Raw genomic sequence first — 19,725 nt, 5'->3', positions numbered from 1 at the left:
ACTTATAATATAAATGCTAAAAGAAAAAGATGTTGTATAATTCCCAAAGCCATAATTCAAACCCACACCACTTAGTAATGTAAAACAATTCAAAGGAGAAAACTAACTGCCTAATTTATCCACAAAATAGTGAACGAGAAACTTAGTAACACAGTAACAAACTACAACCACTGAATCCAGGCTCCTGACTTGGAAATAGGCACATACAGAATGTGACTGCGTCAACTTTAGCATGCTAGTTGGTGTCCAATCCTCCCCAAATCAGGGACAGTGGTGTAATAGTACAACATAAAGATTATTATGTGGTCATTGAATAAAAAAATCTATAGGGAGTACCAATGCCTTTTATATAACAAAATCCATACTATAAGTTATTGTACAAGTAATAAGTGAATTATAATTTGTACAAACTGCTACATGTTCACAGACAATGGAATTTATTACAAAGGATAATAATAATATATACTGGAATGGTCCTGGGTCCAATTGATTTTATATGTTTATGTGATGTATGTTACTGAAATTCTTCTGCAAATACAGGTCCACCCGATATTACCAGTAGAAAGACCCCAATAGATATACATTGTTAAAAGATGCGGTAAGCGTGCCAATGAGACTATTATCCATTCAAATCACAATTTTCAATTATCTTCAATTTCGACGGAAGATTGGCTGTCAAAATGCTAACATTCCAATTTTCAATAACAGTTAACAGCAAATAGATTCTCACAATAACAGATAACAAAATAGATAATAGTCCTATAACAGATAACAAAGAATAAGACAATAACAGCTAACAGTAAATATATTTTCAGAATAACAGATAACAAAGAATTAAAATGCCCCATAACAGCATAACAGTTAAACCCCTTGCCCCCCCTCATAAGAGGGTATAGAGAATAACGGGCAAAGAAAAAAAGGAATAAAGAATAGTGAAAGAAAGAGAATAATGGTAAAAAGTGTAAGTCATTAAAAATATAGCTTAAAAAAAAAGAAGCCTCTTGCATCAATTTGAGGAATTTACCCAAGATTAATTTTACGGCGGCTTATTTTATTTTGGATTAAAAATAAACACAATTGACAAGTTTCCTTCCCCTGCATTTTCGATCGCACATGTAAATAGCACGTTGGTCTCAAATAAGACACTGATACATTACAACACTTGCCGTCAGTATTTGAAAATAATAATTAAGAAGGTATAGAAAATTAATGCACGCACACTATTATCCACCACAGGCCTAAATCGTTAGTCCGCAAACAACGAGGGTGATAAAAAACCCAGCACTTTGAACACAGCCACCGGCATGCTATGAATTTGAAAGCTTCCCAAATTAGTAACTATCAAGTTCTATTAACCATAGAAAACTTTTGTCCTTCTTTATGAAAAATGAAATTTAAATCAATTTATTCATATATTTGACCGACTAGAATTAATTGGGGAATTTAAACCAATTCCTATTGTAAGTGATAAAACTATCAGATCATATCAGGGTGATTGAAATGAGGAAAAAGGGGGGGGGGGGGTATCAGGTATTTTTGGGGAAGAAAGAAGGGAGGGTGAGTCCCTCGGGGGTAATCCCCACCCCCTTTCAATTTGAGAATATGCTATTATCTTGTAAACGGTTTAGATCCCCACCCCTAAACCATATATATTCTTGAATGGGACAATAAAATGAATCAATTAAAATTAAAGGGAAGTCCCTGGGGGGTCACCCCACCCCATTCAATTTGAGAATGTGCTATTATCTTGTAAACGGTTTTGATCCCCACCCCTAAACAATATATATTCTTGAATGGGACTATAAAACAAATCAATTAAAATTAAAGGTTAGTCCCTGGGGGTCACCCATCCCCGTTCAATTTGAGAATGTGCTATTATCTTGTAAACGGTCCAGATCCCCACCCCTAAACCATATATATTCTTGAATGGGACGATAAAACAAATCAATTAAAATTAAAAGGAAGTCCCTGGGGGACACCCCGTCCCGTTCAATTTGAGAATGTGCTATTATCTTGTAAACGGTCAAGATCCCCACCCCTAAACCATACATATTCTTGTATGGAACAATAAAACACATCAAATGAAATATAGGGAGAGTCCATGGGGGGTCACCCCCACCCTCACATGTTTGAAAAACTTTTAAATGGTTGAGATCCCCAGTGGTTAAGTGAAAAAAAATCCAGATCACAGGGGGAGGATTCTAGGGGTTGGTAGTTCAACTTGGAACCCCTCCTTTTTTTTTGGACACTGAATGCATTTGAATGGGAACATATAGTTGGAACCACCCCTCCTAAATCTTGGGTTGGGAACAGGGAACCCCCTTTATAAAATGGCTGGATCCATCCAGGCATACCATGTAGCTAGCTATTAAGGCTTTAAAAATATGAAATAAATCAAACAAGGAAATTAACGGTGTAGTCAACTGTTTTGAATTTAAAAAAAAGCCTTTATTAACAAAATGTTAAATTTTGTGTGCATTTATTTTTGCTTATTTTCAATAACAAATAAATAATGGACAGAATTGCGTGATTGATTATTGTAATTTACGAAAAATCTGCATACATGTTATAAAATGGGAAGTAGAAACTGGGAATTTGTCAAAGAGACAACAACACAAGTGACAACCAAAGAGCAGACAACGACCGAAGGTCACCTATGGGTCTTCAATGCAGTGAGGAAATTTTGGCACTGGTCTTCAGCTCATAAATATGTCTCAGAAATGAGAATGATATACAGCTCTCATTTGCATTAATAAAAACCTCACAATATGTTCTGAATATCAGAATATACAGTATTGCAAGATACTCTCATATTGTACACATGGAGCTGAGAAACTGTAAAATTAATCATGCTAATTTAACATTTAAGTCCTCGGAATCAATCTTAATATGCATACTGTTGTACAAAGGAATATAAGTATGCAAAAGACATATATATATATATATATATATATGGTCTTCAAAAATAAGAGTATCAATGCTATTAATTTATGACAAGATCTTAATCAAGTAATTATTTTGGTTTGTTTAAATATTTAGGAGGTTAGTATGACCTCCTTTTTTGTGATGATGTTTTCCTTTTAAGCTGGGAAAAATTGTTTGTACATTTGTATCAACAAAAATAAAAACACAAAGTTAATCTAGAATTATGTTTTTATCATTTTTTATGTTTAGATCATGTAGATTGTCAGCAAGATGAAAAGAAAAAAAAATATGCAGCTCAAAAGTAAAAATGTGGATAAGCTGAGGTTCAAGGTCCTACTTTTGCAGATTTTCATATTTTGCATGAATGAATTTAAAGTTTATACCATGGACAGCAGAGAAAGAAAGAAAAACTTTCAATTTTCCTGCTTCTGAAGGATAAATGTAAAACATCTTGTTTTTGGTAAGTTTTATGCTCTGTTTTAATAGTGTTTGTGCATTCATCTGTCCAGTCCTTCCTCTAAATTGTATCCTCTTTAATTTCAGTAAGTAGCCTGTGGATTTACATATATATACTCAAAATTTAGTACTAATATTAAGGGATTTTAGCATGACATCCTGTCGAATGCTTGTTAATCATGTTTATGTTCCAGAACATACAGTCAGGGGTACTACTTGTACAAGTGTATTTTATTTACTTAAAGAAGTAAAAAAAAATATACACATATAAGTAAATTTGTAGGATACTTATACAAGTGAATTTTATTTACTTGTATAGGTAAAAAAAAAATTGGCTGAGTTATGTCCCTTAGGCATTCAGAATTTTTTACTTGTATAAGTAAAAAAATCATTCTTTCTTCTTTTCTTGAATTTTTAAGATTTCTTTGCTCTAATAGAAATTTAAATTGTGTACCCTTTACAGATGTCTTTACTCTTTACTAATCATTTAAGTGTAATTTCATGGACAAGAAAATCCCATTTATCTGTTATCTTCATAACACTGCTCATTTACAAGCCCCATAGGAGCAATTTTTGGTTGCCTTGCCCAAATATACAAGATCTTTGCTCGATCAGTTTCTTTGATGAATTAATGAGATGAAACATTGAACTTTAATGAAAAAATTTGAGCAAACCTGGGAAAAATCATTAAAGGCATGATTTTACATCTCAAAACTTGAGGATTTTTGTGGGATTGTAAGAAAAATTTACTTATACAAGTAAATTTTTTAGAAAATTAAGGGGAGATTATTCAAACATTATTTATTTACTTATATATGTATATTTTTTTTTTACTTCTTCAGGTAAATAAAATACACTTGTACAAGTAGTACCCCTGACTGACATATGAGTATTTAGACTACACGTACAGTCTGCCCAATTTTAAGAAGTTGGTCAAGTTTATTAGAAACAAATATACATTACAGATCAACATAACTGAAATCTTTAATAGATTAATACAAAAAGTTTAATTGCAGTAGAAATAAAAATACATGCTTGGTTGAGCTCTGGTATTAGACAGTACAAGTACCAGGTATACTCAAATGCTCTGATTGTATGCATATGGTCGGACTGTAAGAGTATATTTATATGTTTCGGACCATAAACGTACGGTCCAAATACTTATATGGTCTGAAACATTTATACATGTCTTAAAATTAGTATCTGACAAACACGTTGGTGTTTGTGAACTTGGTAATAAGTTATTCGATAGAAATATAATGTTTTCAGATTATAAAAATAAAAATATCTCATATTTACTTTTAATAAAGAAGAAGATTATTGATGTATGTATAACTGTAAAATGAGACAGCAAGCCAACAACACAAAAAATAAGTATGAAACAATATATTTTTTTGTATCAATGTTATAGTCATGATAATTTCCAATATGTCCGAAGATTTCAAGGTATTTTTACATTGAAATAAAACACAAATTGAACTCTGTCAGAACTTCAAAAGCTTAAAGATATATTGTTTCTGTTGTCTGCATTTTGTATAATATATTGAAATTCTAGTGAATAATGGAATATGTTATTATAATTGCCTAAAGTTTTAACATTGATCTTTATATATGATATAAATAACTTGGGAAAATACCCAAACGTTATAAAGAAGAATAAATTAATTGATTATTATATACCGGTAGTATTAGAATAGGAAGATGTGGTATATATTGCTAATTTGACAACTCTCCATCAGAGACCAAAGGATGTAAGAGGTTAGCAACTGATGACATTGGACAACCTTTAACAATCAGTAAAATCCATACCGCATAGCTATTTTTATTAAAAATCATATTATTGCTACATGTATGCAAAAAATTTTATATAATACTTCAGATTTTATTGGTTCTTTTTCAGAAGGATTGAAATTCATCATCTAGAATAAATGGAGAAAACATAGAAACAAGACCAGAATAAATTCAAAGACAAAAGTTGGATCAGCTATTATTTTCATCACTCAGTCAATGATTTGAAGTTCTTTTAAATACCAAAGATATTGAAACCACAATAATGTCAATGTTCTGTGCGCTGAATGACCAAAAAGTGGACTATAAGATCACACAATGCTGGATGATAAGAAACTATTAATGTTTTGTGTGGAGAGATATTGTGAAAAAATAGATTTACTTAAATAGCTACTGTAAATTCAAGAATTGTTGTGAGGGTTTATATTTGCAAAAATTGCAACACATATGTAAACGCAATAATTTAAACTCTCATGTAGAAATATTTTATATGAATTAAACTGATCTCAAAATCGTAAAAAATTAAAATCTCATATTAGTCTTAAATGACAAAAATCCAATAATAAATGCACGCAATAATTTCTGAATTTACAGTACTAGTATGTTCAGCCTTATATTAGAGTTTTTCATTGATTTCAAATGGTAAATAATAGTGTTTCAAGAAAGTATTCTATAATTCATAAATAAACATATATTGATACTTACATTATCTACTTTGTTGTTTAAAAGTTTAGTTTTGAACAGTTATAGAACAATATGTTGAATTAACATTTCCAAAGAAAAAAGATATTCAATTAAAAAGATTCATCTTATAACAATTTACTACCAAATAGAATACATTGTAACATACACATTACAGTATATTTATATCTATATATTTATAATTTGAATCCCATAGGATTTTATTTTGTCCCATGGGATATTAAAAATCCCATGGGATAATAATAATCCCATGGGATTTTTTTTGTCCCATGGGACAACAAATATCCCATGGGACTACAATTATCCCATGGGACCAAAAAAAATCCCATGGGATTTAACCAAAATCCCATGGGATAATGGTAAATCCCATGGGATTTTGCCCTGTCCCATGGGATATTGAAAATCCCATGTTTTTATAAATCAAATAGAAAAATAAATATAATTGTAACAGTAGAAAACCAATGAAATTATTGAATCCCATGTAATTCCGCACATTTTGGTTATATTCATGACATTGTAGCTCTTATTTGAGGCGGCGGCGGATTTGCAAATGAGTGTTTTGCAAATTTAAAGTGTCCAGTGTTATACGTTGCACCTTTTAGAAAAGGATTTTCAATTGTGTTCATGTCTCTGGTGGTAATAATGTGTCCTTAGAGTCGAAATAACCCTATTAACGCATATGTTTCCGTTCCAGCGCTCGGATAATACCCTGTAAGTTATGTGTTACTCTTTCGCTTTTAATACGGGGGGTAAACGTTGCACCTTGAAATAAATCGTTTTTCAATTGTGTTCATGTCTCTGGTGGTAACAATGTGTTCTTAGAAATAAAATAATCCTATTAGAGCGCATGTACCCGTTTCAGCACTCGGATAATACGTGCTGGAACAAGGAAATACGCGCTAATAGGTTTAGATCATCTCTAAGAACACATAGTTAACACCAGAGACATGAAAACAATTGAAAATCGATTAATTTCAAGGTGCAACGGATACCACGCGTATAAATAGCGAATAAGGAACGAATAAGTAACAGGGTATTATCCGAGTGCTGGGACGGGTACATACGCGCTAATAGGGTCATTTCACCTTTAAGAACATATAGTTACCACCATGCAGAGACATGAACACAATTGAAAATCGATTTATTTCAAGGTGCAACGTACACCACGCGTATTAAAAGCGAATAAGTAACGAATAAGTAACAGGGTATAAACCGGTCCGACCACTGGAACGAGTAAATATGCGCTAATTGAGGTTATTTCACCTATTAGAACACATAGTCACCACCAGAGACATGAAAATAATTGAAAATCGATATATATCAAGGTGCAACGTATACCACGCGTATTAAAAGCTAATAAGTAACGAATAAGTAACAGGGTATTAACCGAGCGCTGGAACGAGTAAATATGCGCTAATAGGGTTGATGTAATCTCTAAGAACACATAGTTAACACCAGAGACATGCAAACAATTGAAAATCGATTAATTTCAAAGTGCAACGTATACCAATCATACTCGCTGAAACTGCTACATACGCGCCGATAGGGTTATATCACCTCTGAGAAACGAAATCTACCACTAGAAACAAGAAAACAATTTAAAATCCTTTTTTTAAAGGTGCAACGTTTACCACGCGTATTAAAAGCGATTAAGGAACGAATAAGTAACAGGGTATAAACCGAGCGCTGGAACGGGTACATACGCGCTAATAGGGTTGTTTCATCTCTAAGAACACATAGTTACCGCCAGAGACAAGAACACAATTGAAAATCATTTTCTAAAAGGTGCAACGTATAATACGCGTGTTATGAACAAGGTACATTAGTCAAGCTCCGAAACGATGTACACCCCGCTAACATGTTTTTTAGCGGACCATGCGGTATGGGCTATGCTTATTGTTAAAGGCCGTAACGTGACCTATAGTTGTTAATTTATGTGTCATTTTGGTCTATTGTAGGGAGTTGTCTCATTGGCGATCATACCACATCTTCATTTTTATACAAGCGCTAAAAGGTGATTTCACCTCTTCGAACCAAGAACCAGATCTTCAAACATACGAATATAAAACATTTAAAAGGTAGAACGTATAAAAATCAAATAAGGAAACAAATAAGTATCGAACATAAAGCAACATGATCGGTTGAGCACAAACACATATAAATAGGTCATAACAAGGTCATTTTACCTCAACAAATTTAGAACTATAACCAGAGATAAGAATATAAACAATTAAAAAGGGAAAAGGATATCAAAAATCGAATAAGGAATAAGGAATAAGTAACGAATAGGAAACGAATAAGGAATAAGTAACGAATAGGGAATAAGAAATACAGTGGAGATCAGTTCTAACCTCTCATAAATTCTGTCAGAATCTGTCAGGATAACTGTTCTAGAACAGTATGTAGAACTGTCAGCCCGACACCTTTTAGTCAGTTCTAGGTTAGAACTGTTCTGGCTAGAACTGATTTGGTCAGTTCTACCTAGAACTGATTTGGACAGTTCTAGCTAGAACTGATCCTGACAGGTCTACCCTAGAACAGTTTTAGACAGTTCTAGCTAGAACAGTTCTACGGTTAGAATTGATTTCAAATTCTACGGCTAGAATTGATTTATAAATTCTACGGCCAGAATTAATTTATAAATTCTACGGCTAAAATTGATTTATAAATTCTACGGCTAGAATTGATTTATAAGTTTTAAGAAATATTTGTCTTAATATAAAGGCTTCGGCAAAATAGCGATTAATATTATATAGAGTTTTGCTATTTTGCCGGTTTTATTTCAGATTTATAATCGACAAGAGAACATGTTTAACCCCGCCATATTCTGCATGTATGTGCCTGTTCCAAGTGGTATCGGGTCCGTTCGCGCCCAATACACTTTCGCATCCTACACGTTCGCACCTCGCACGTTCGCACCCAAGGTCCGTTCGCACTCTACACGTTCGCGCCCAATTTTAATTCAAATTCCAGTTGAATAATTCGAAAATCATGATTGTTGTTTTAAATTGCTTTGGGCTTTGGTGTAAATACTGAATGTATATATATAGCTTGGTATGAGTAAAACATTGAAGATTTTAAAATTTATTCAACACACAAAAAAAAACGTAGTCAGAATCTCACTTTATTTTGAAACAAGTCAGTGAAACAAATGTATAGCAATACACTAACCAAAACATGATTGAGAGTTATTAAACACAAAATAAAACTTTGACAGAATCCCACTCATGAATTTTTTTAGAAAGGATTTTTTTTTTTTGAACAATACACTTTCCGAAACATGATTAAGATTTATTCAACTCAAAAAAAAAATGCTGTCGCACTTTAGTTTGAGACAATGGAAACAATTATACTTATAAGAATACACTTGCCAAAACTTGAATACAAAGTTATTAAACACAAAACCAATTAAATTGGGCGCGAACATGTAGAGTGCGAAAGTGAAAGGGGGCGAACATGAGTGGGTGCGAACGTGAATGGGCGCGAATGGACCCGGATTCGTTCCAAGTCAGGAGCCCGTAATTCAGTGATTTTCTTTTGTTGATGTGTAACATAAAATATTTGTTTTTCTTTCATTTTTTGTACATAAATTAGGCCGTTAATTAGTATTAATGGGGGGGGGGGGGGGTATTTGAATTGTTTTACATTTGTTATTCTGGGAGTCAGGATGGCTCGTTATCACATAACAAAATTATCTGACCTCATTAACCAAATGTAATATCTGTTTACGAGTAGTTTTCATACCTCGGACGGACTTGTTTAACAAAAATCCTTTGACCACATCAATCTAAACTGACATTATTTGCTCTTTCTTTCTGCAAATCTATATAGCTGCACACGGTACTTCAGTTTTAATTTTAGGTCAAGAGGGACTGTACTATACAAGTCAGCATGCAGGGCAGATCCAGCCATTTAAAAAAGTGGGGTCCAACTATATGTCCCCATTCAAATGCATTGATCGTCAAAAAAAAAGGAGGTTCCAACTCCTGAACCCTCCCCCCCCCCTTGATCTGCCAATGAGCATGTCCTTTTTTTATTCAAAATATTGAATCATAAACAAATATCAGTAGTTTTCATACTTCAGACTGAGTCGTATAATAAAATCTTTTGACCGCATCAACCAAAACTTACCATATTTGCTTTTTTTTTAGAACTGCTCCAAGAACGAAGATTGTGCACAAAACATTTAAAGGACAATGTACAACATTACCTCCAAGAGCGTGTTGGTGCTAGCACCCAAGAAAGAAAAACCATCATCAACACAATTTTTGGAGATCAAGGAATTGCAAGCGCAGACGACACATTGCAATTTGCAAGGGCAGATTCGGAGCTCAAGGACTTGTGCGCAAATCATTCTCAGTTCCTGAAATATTACGAACAAAGTTTTAAGCCACGAGTTCAAGAATTCGTTAATGCACCCAATAGACGTTTGGGCACTAAGCAAATGTGGACGAACAACAATGCAGAATCCATGAACCGGGTGATGAAAGTGGCAGTCAACTGGAAGCCCCAACATGCACCAGATTTGGTTGATAAACTATTTGACATGGTGGACTTCCAGTTCATTAATCTTCGGTCAGCCCTTCATCATTCTGGGGACTACATGCTGGTCAACTCATACAAACAGTACACTATAGCTGATGCCATCTGGAAAACAAAATCAGATGAGGAAAAACGAAAACTCTTTAATAGTTTCCTACAGGACAATAAGAAAAGAAAACACGAAAATATCATAACTTCATCCGATGGACTCTACTCTGTTGTCAACAAGGCTAAGTCAATAGCCAAGAAACCTATGCAGAGAAAGAGACCAAGAACAGAAAGAGCCGAAAAAAGACATTAATCACATTGACCATGTATTTATTGAATGTTTTGTTATTGATGTTATCAAATTAAAATTTTCAACTTAATTTTTATATCTCTTTATTTTTCTCTAGCACAGTCTCTAGATTTGACAGGAACTTACTCATGGTATACATATGCTAAAAATATTGTTAAAGAGACTAAAGTTGACCTTAATATTTTTTCTACTTGTAAGGACATAAAAGATGTAAATAAAATAAAAAACGATATAAAGTTGAAAATGAAAAATAGATATGAAGATTTAATTCAAAATAAATTTCAAAACATCGATGATAAAAGTAATTTTTTTCTCTATAAAAAACTTAAAAAAGATTACAAACTAGAATATTATCTAAATACATCTAATTTTCAGATAAGGAGATTAATCACTAAATTTAGAATAAGTGATCACTCCCTCTTGATTGAAAAGGGGAGATATTTTAAAATCCCAAGAGAGGATCGTCTTTGCCATAAATTAAAAACACTAGAGGATGAGAAACATTTTTTACTATATTGTGAGTATAATAAAACTCTAAGAAATGACTTTTTTCATCACATATGTACAGAAAATAATAACTTTAATAATTTAAATGAAGAAGAAAAAATTCATTATTTACTAAATCCATCATCGCCTTTACAAACAAATAAGTTAGGATCCTTCTTGAAAAAGTCATTAGAACTGAGGGCAGGGGATAATTAGTATGTCGACAGATCGATACATTTAAATTTATTTTTTATCCATTTAAACGATAATTATATTGTTATCGATGTTTTTTGGGGGTAATTATGTATAAATAAATATTTATTTAGAAAAAAAAAAAAAAAAAAATCATGTCACATCTCCTTTAACAACTTGTTTGTTGTTATAAATTTTAATGCTGTTGATATTTTGTATGTTTAATATGTATGTATATATGTTTATTGTGTTTATTGTATTAATATATGTTGGTCACAAACTGTAAAGTTTATATGACAATAAAATATTTGATTTGATTTGATTTGATTTATTATTATTGAAATTTGACCACAGACAAGACTTATCTAAACTTGAATTTTTTCCCTTGAAATTTGAGGAAGATACACACACACACACAAACGTAAATCAGTCTTCGACCTTCAATTTTCAATAATTAAATACAAATACATGTAAACTATAATTTATAGGTTTTTTAAAACATTATATTGGTAGAATTCTATGTGGTTTTCTCGATGATTGGTCTTACGTTAATTTTTAGTCTGGACCCAATTAAAGGCCAAGTCGATTGGGGGCGTAAAGACAATGAGTCGACACTAGATTGATTTTTTTAATTTATTTGAATAATAAAAGTCATATTATAGACATAATTAGCAATAACAACAACTATTACTATTTAGGAGTTCTGTGGCATATTATAAGTGTTCTGTGGTATATTTTTAGTGTTCTGTGGTATTCTGTGGTGTTCTGTGGTAAAAAGACGCTCCCAAATCTAAATAGCTGCACAGTAATTCAGTTATAATTTTAGGTCAAGAGGGACTGTAGTATATAAATAACTACAATATTGTAAAATCAATGACCACAATTTTTTTTTCTCGCATCAATTGAGAGTGCCAGCATTTCCTATTTTTATTCAAAATATCGCATCAGAAACAAATATCAGTAGTTTTCATACCTCAGACTGACAGTAACATGTAATCATGTAACAAAATATTTGTCTGCATCAATCAAAACTGACCATATTTGACACCATCAACCAAAACTGACCATATTTGACCGCATCAACCAAAACTGACCATATTTGCTCCTTTTTATGTAACTCTTATAGTCGCATAGTAAATCTGTAATATTTTTATGTAAGGATGGATTGTAAAATCATGAAAATACAAATGATAGAAATATTGGAACACAATGCTACCTAATTTCATTTGCATCAATTTAGAATGCCAGCATGTCCTCTTTTTATTCAAAATATTGCATCATAAACAAATATCAGTAGTTTTCATACCTCAGACTGACTGGTATAACAAAATAATTTGTCCGCATCAACCAAAACTGACCATATTTGCACTTTATTATGTACATGATGTCAATCTTAATAGCGGCAAAGTAAATCACCTATATTTTTATATCAGGATGGATTGTTTAATATAAATGAAAGCAATATTGGAAAATAAAATTATGCTCACATCAGTTTATAGTGCCAGCATGTCCTCTTTTTCATCAAAATTTTTAATCGTAAACTAATTTCAGTAGTTTTGATATCTCAGACTGACTCATGAATATAACAAAATTATTTGTCCGCATCAACCAAAACTAACCATATTTGACAGCATCAACCAAAACTGACCATATGTGACAGCATCAACCAAAACTGACCATAATTACACTTTGTTATGTAAATCTTAATATATATATACTCGCATACTAAATCACTTATAGTTACATATTACGATGGATTGTATAATTCAAATGACAGCAATATCAATGAATATTGGAACACATTGGCTACAAAAAAATTTCCACATCAATTTAGAACATCAGCAAGTCATTCAAGTCCTTTTTTTATTCAAAATATTGAATTGATTTGTAAACAAATTTCAGTGGTTTCGATATATCAGACTGAGTGAGAGTTTTTTTAACAAAACCATTTGACCGCATCAACCAAAACTGAACTTATTTACACTTTATCATGTAAATATACATGTATATGACCTCATTGTAAACATGGTAAACCAATATTATTTCTATGTGAGGATGGATCGTATGATAAAAATGACACCAACTTTGAAACACAATACACCTTATCGCTAATCCTGGCTGACCCGGCCTCTTGAACTTTTGAAGCATACAACAATGACTTTTCCATTGTGGCGTTAGATATTTTGTTTTATGACGTCAAAATTTTACGGGAACCTGTGTGATATCCAGTAATGGCAGACAAATAGCGACAAGGTGTATTTATACCACATCTAAGAATTTAGCGCGCCGTTATTTCCTCTCTGTATCCATAATAATGAACCGTCATTAAACATGCTAAAGTGACTTTTTAACATGTTTAAGTCAGTAGTTTGTGATGGTTTTTTTTTTATACAAAACTATTTAATGGCATCATCCAACACTCACATGACTGATTCATATACTTTATTTTAAAAAATAAAATAAAAAGTACATGTATGGGAAGTTCTCTTCTTGGAATAGTATACTGTTAATAAGTTGAGTGTTAATATAATTTGAAGAAGGCAAAGAAAAATGCATGATTTTGTTTGTAGCCGAACGTCCAGGGGCAAATGTTTCATTCATGTTCAGATCCAGTATATTTTTCTGAGTTGCAGACTCCCATATATCATTTATAATCGTTATGGATAAGTCTCGCTAAATTGACGAGATGGTGCAAATGTATATATTGTTTTTTTACGTTGTACAACACTTTTTTCATTAATAATCCATGATAATTCATCCACTGTACAATTTTCGTTTGAACATTTGTCAAAACAGAATCTTAAATGAATGTAAATCCAACGCAAACAATGTAAATTACGATTAAAATTCCATGAATTAAATGCAGAGTTTTATTTAGGAAGAGACTGTTAAAAACGGGGAACGAAGAAACGTAAACAATGATGTTTCCGTATGCAATCTTATAAAAATATTTCTCCGATGAGTTGGATAACCTTCTATTCACTTCGATATTTGTACATGTAACGTAATAAAAGTCGTTTGATCAGTAAAAAATATAGAAAATCTGCTATTTAATATATAGCAAAGTAATTGGAAGTGATTTATTTCTTCTAAATTCTAAAGTGCCCTTACTGCAGTGACGTCATTTAGAACTGTTCTACAGTCCTGACTGATTTAGTCAGTTCTGCTGACAGTTCTACGGTTAGAAGTGATTTGGACAGTTCTACCTAGAACTGATTTAGACAGTTCTACCCTAGAACTGATCCTGGCAGTTCTACCTAGAACTGATTTAGTCAGTTCTACCTAGAACTGATTCTGACAGTTCTACTTAGAACAGTTCTAGGGTAGAACTGTTCTCGGACAGCTAGGTTAGAACAGTTCTATGACAGAATATTCTGACAGTTCTAATGAGAGGTTAGAAGTGATCTCCACTGTAAGTAACGAATAGGTAACGAATAAGGAATAAGTAACGAATAGGGAATAAGGAATAAGTAACGAATAGGTAACGAAAAGTAATAAGTAACGAATAGGAAACGAATAAGGAATAAGGAATAAGTAACGAAAAGGAAACGAATAGGGAATAAGGAATAAGTAACGAATAGGTAACGAATAGGGAATAGGGAATAATTAACGAGTAGGTAACGAATTGGGAATAGGGAATAAGTAACGAATAGGGAATAGGGAATAAGTAACGAATAGGTAACGAATAGGGAATAGGGAATAAGTAACGAATAGGGAATAAGTAACCAACTTGACGTCCATATAAATAAGGCCGATACATTTTTCGTTTGAATTGTTTCACATTTCCACGTGGTGGTATTTTAAAGCCGACTAAATTAAAGGCCGTACGACTGCCTATAATTGCTGACATCCTCTGCATTTAAACTCTGGTAGCTAGTTGTCTCATTTGGCAATCACACCACATCTCACAACTTTATTGAGTAGTGGCGTCGGCGTCTTCGTCATTTAGATTGTAATGTTTCCCGCCGATGTACTTTTACATGTCATTTCGGATTCTTTCATAGCTTACTATGCGGTAAAGGTTTTGCTGATCTCCTTATTTTTATTTAGCTAGCGGGTCCCTCTCCGTGCTCTTCCTTCGATATAATTCACTGCGATTCTACATAGATACTAGGGAACAGGGCAATTTTTTTTTTTCAGTAAGTAAAACTGTTTTGCAAATTTCCATGAATTGTTATAGGAGTTAATATTTTAGATCATACAGGATTTAAAAAAATGTTGTTTTTTTTGTAGATGCTTTGATTTAATAGATCAAAATAAAGCATCTACAGAAAAAAAAACCTATTTTTTAAATATTATATGTTACAGAAAAATTGACTTCTATAGTCAACATTACAATTTTACACTGACAGCAGCAATCTCATACAACAGAAGGTTCCGTTGAATCCTTCACGAATTTATCATTATACTGATTCCATTTGAGAACTAAGGAAAATGAACGGCCTGACTAAATGGTGGGGGTATATCCCCCTATTGTCCGACATATTGTTATTTTTTTAGTACTTTTTTCTGATATTTGACTGCCGTTCCCCCTTTCCATACAAAATAACTCGCACAACCGAAGCACTTAAACAAACGAAATATGGAAATCGATTTAAAAATAGACCTATGTTTTTTCCAAAGTAGTCACGTGGTTTTACCTCATCTTCAAATAAACAAGTTGTCGACTTAATCAATTAACAAGTTGAATTCATCATGTCGACTTCTTATTACTATGTCATTACATTTATATTAGCAAGTCGACATTGTAATGCAATTATTTCTGCTTCATTCCGACAAGTTGATTCCACATGACGATTAGATTCCAGCTTATAACACACAACATAACTAATAATTCCGACTTATTAGAAACAAAATAACTTTACAAGGGGTGTACCATATGCGCTTCCATACATTTGTCAAATGAGAATGAACTTGTTTGCTAAAATTGAAGAAATGCTACAGGATTTTGAAAATGAATATGAAAACAGTCATGAAGACGACCTTCAAAACGAAAATCAGGTGTTTGAGTTTGGATATCTGCCGACCAGTTAAAACAAGTGTGAAAACTGTTGATCACTGTTGCTCACCACTATTTCTACATAATTGTGATGAGGAAAAACAGTGCGGTCTCGACAGTATATTGAACTCTGACACAAAATAGTACTTTTGATGTCATTGTTTACTTAAACTAACCAACAAATATGCAGAAATGAAACTTCTGGTGAAAGGGCAATATATTTAGACCATTTTGAGTCAAAATTCACTTGTCTATGAGTTTGCGTTAAAAATTCAGGATTAATGCGCTTCATAGTACACTAATTTAAGATTTCCAGAAAACAGGGAGTTATTTTGGTAGTACCTGTGTTTTCAAGATCAGAAATTTCATATAAGACTTTAAACATTGGTTGAAAATTGGCATGTAGAAAGGTGATACATGTACAATTCAGGATATACCTGGTTTCCTTGAAGTTAAACTTAAGGTAAAATATTTAGATAGCTGTGAAAATTGCAAGATTCGGTTGAACAGATAGGGATTTTTAATTGGTGGTTTGACACCTTTATTTTCGTTTTCCTCCCAAAATAACACAAACTGAAAAATCATAAGAAAAGATGACAAATGCGACTATACCTATATAGAACACAGAGGCATGATGATTAATTCATAGAAGAAGGAAGAGAAGCGACACACAAAATTAGGTCTTCTTGTTTATTAGTATAGATACTCTAACTTTTCTTTTACAGTACTTTGTATATCCCCATCCCTGTTTCACTTGAATTATTGTCAGCTTATTCGAATATGAGCATGTTTTCTGGAACGTTTGAAATAAATGCAATTCATCTAATGTTTGAATGTAAATTTACACAATCATGTAATTATAAACATTTAGCATGTTTTAAAAACAAAAAGAAAGGTTTATAAGTGCAACACACGGTATTTTTGGACAAGAAATCAATTTTTCTTACACTTTTAAAATTCAAATGAAGTAAAACAAGAAATCAATCTGGTTGACGCAACAATGACAATCTGTTACACAGAATAATAGTGGTGCATTTCTTTCCAGTGGGTCTCAATCAACACTGATTTACAGAAATCTTGGTAAGAATTTAGTCTTAGATGCTTGATTTTTTTATTAGTTGTTATTGGCTTTGAACAAGCTGTCAGTAACTGTGTGTAGTGGCGGATACAGAAGGGGGGCATGAGGGCGTACGCCCCCCTTTTTGCTTGGACTTAGACTAGACTTCGTAAACTTTGCTATTTCCCGTGTATTTAATTTTTATGAGACATTTCTTTTCATATACAGATTTTTTTTTCGCCAGTATTTACTGATTATTTCAAAAGTAAAACTACAAAATACTGAACTCCGAGGAAAGTTCAAAACGGAAAGTCCCTAATCAAATGGCAAATTCAAATGATAAAACACATCAAACGAATGGACAACAACTGTCATATTCCTGACTTGGTACAGGCATTTTCAAATGTAGAAAATGATGGATTGAACCTGGTTTTATAGCGCTAAACCTCTAACTTATATGGCAGTCGCATCACAGTAGAGTGATTCGGTATGGTTGAGTTGACCAGTTCGTCGAAAAAACGTCACTCAGTCATTTTGAAATTCAAATTACAGGAACACATTTGCAATTCTGAGCATGAAAAATCATGACACCTTCAAAGCGACAAAGGAGTGAGCAAGAACGTATTGACTTCTATTTCACAATTCAACCAAAAAAAGTTATACTCTATTATAATCTCATGAAAAAAGTTCCACATTAATATTATTTACCTACGAAATTATGTTTAACCCCAAACGCCCGCGCCTATCTTAAAATAACATAGCTGAATAATTATCCCCAGTCAGTATAAGCTCTGGATAGATTTAAAGTGCAAGGATCGAGCCATTGTTTGAGGAGGCAGTCTGAGATCTGAGAGTCTGGCCGTATTTAGATTGAAAACAATAATCTTGTCCACTTTTTGGCTAATAGAAACGAAAATTTCCAACAGAATAATATAGCATTAAATGAACATAATAAATAAAAAAAGGGCGTATTTTTTTCGGGACGGGGGTTTGCATGAACTGATATATCGAATACTTTTATCAAGATCAGACTGCAACCTGCCTGCTGGTGTGGCCTTTATGTCTCCATTTGTCGACCGTCATTCACAAATTCGTTGTCGTTTCAGACTCATTAATAGCCTTTTGTTAATTTTCAATTGTGTTGGGTAAAACATATCAACCAAACATTTGTATAAAAATTGCTTGTTTGTCTTTTTTAACTCGTGTCGCTCGTATTGTAAAATTCATCGAATAGCGCGGCGTGTATCTTGTTTACAACAAGAAATCTGTGAGTTTATGCTAACTTAACATACAACAAGCGAGAATTTTCCATGTCAATTTTTTACTGACAAGTCCCACATCAAATATATCAGTTCATAGCTTTTGACCCATACTATAATTTTATGATAGACAATTTATGGGGAGAATACAACATCAAAAATGTCCAACTCTTACACTTAACGGCAACTATTAAATATACATGCCCCACGTCAAGAACCGTTTAAAAAGTGCATTTTACACTTATTTTATGTTTTTTAGCCAAAAAAAGGTCCCAAAATTTGTTCGCCTCGCTCCGCTCGGCGAATTTAAAAAACTTCGCCCCACTTTGCAAAATCCTGGATCCGCCCCTGTATTCTATATGTAGTATGTCAAAACTGTCCATACAAAAACCCTATATTCACTGGAAAAAGACATCGTGTAGCAGGAAATAAGCAGAATGGGGGGCAAGTTTGGGACATTAATACTAAACTTAGTCTTGTACGGTAAGACTAGATATCCCCTATTTTGAAAATTATCACACCATTCGGAATAATTATTTTCAAAGTAGCGAAAAGGAAATGAACCACATAAATTAATACTGGTCATAAATTATCCGCTGCTGTCAGTCAGTCATATAGATGACACTAAACTATAATACATTTAATTTTTAACCTTCTTTACGGTCGGAACAATAATTTAATATTCATACAACAGTTTTTAGACTATAACAAATGAAAAATAAACAAAAATGACGTTTCACGATCATTAATCCATCGCTACATTTTGTATTCTGACGTGTTTGTTTTTTTCTAATGGTGTTTTCTTTCACGTCCGCAATTTTGTTGATGGTTTCGATGTTAAAAATAGAACACAAATCTTTTTAATAGATACATATATAAATAGTTTATGGTTTAAAGAGTTATACATGGAATATTATCCTAATAAAAGAACATTCAGTGGATCCTTAAAAGAATTGTCTTACTAGTATTGATTCGTATGGTTGTCTCCTCAAAGGAAATTGTTCTATATAAAAATTATATA

The 19,725-nt window shown here is 32.6% G+C and overlaps 1 long non-coding RNA gene across 1 annotated transcript; it reads left to right on the top strand.

Annotated features, from left to right (window-relative positions):
* The first annotated feature begins 902 nt into the window (after positions 1-902).
* LOC143072695 (uncharacterized) lies at positions 903-5,875 on the top strand. The gene is made up of 3 exons (XR_012977279.1): positions 903-1,167; positions 3,175-3,385; positions 5,282-5,875. It is a non-coding gene; the product is annotated as an uncharacterized LOC143072695 (long non-coding RNA).
* Positions 5,876-19,725: the final 13,850 nt, after the last annotated feature.

Source organism: Mytilus galloprovincialis, chromosome 4, assembly GCF_965363235.1.
Source record: "Mytilus galloprovincialis chromosome 4, xbMytGall1.hap1.1, whole genome shotgun sequence".
In the NCBI taxonomy this organism is placed as follows: domain Eukaryota; kingdom Metazoa; phylum Mollusca; class Bivalvia; order Mytilida; family Mytilidae; genus Mytilus; species Mytilus galloprovincialis.
The sequence above is the reverse complement of the archived record's forward strand: the minus strand, read 5'-3'. Positions and strand labels throughout refer to the sequence as shown.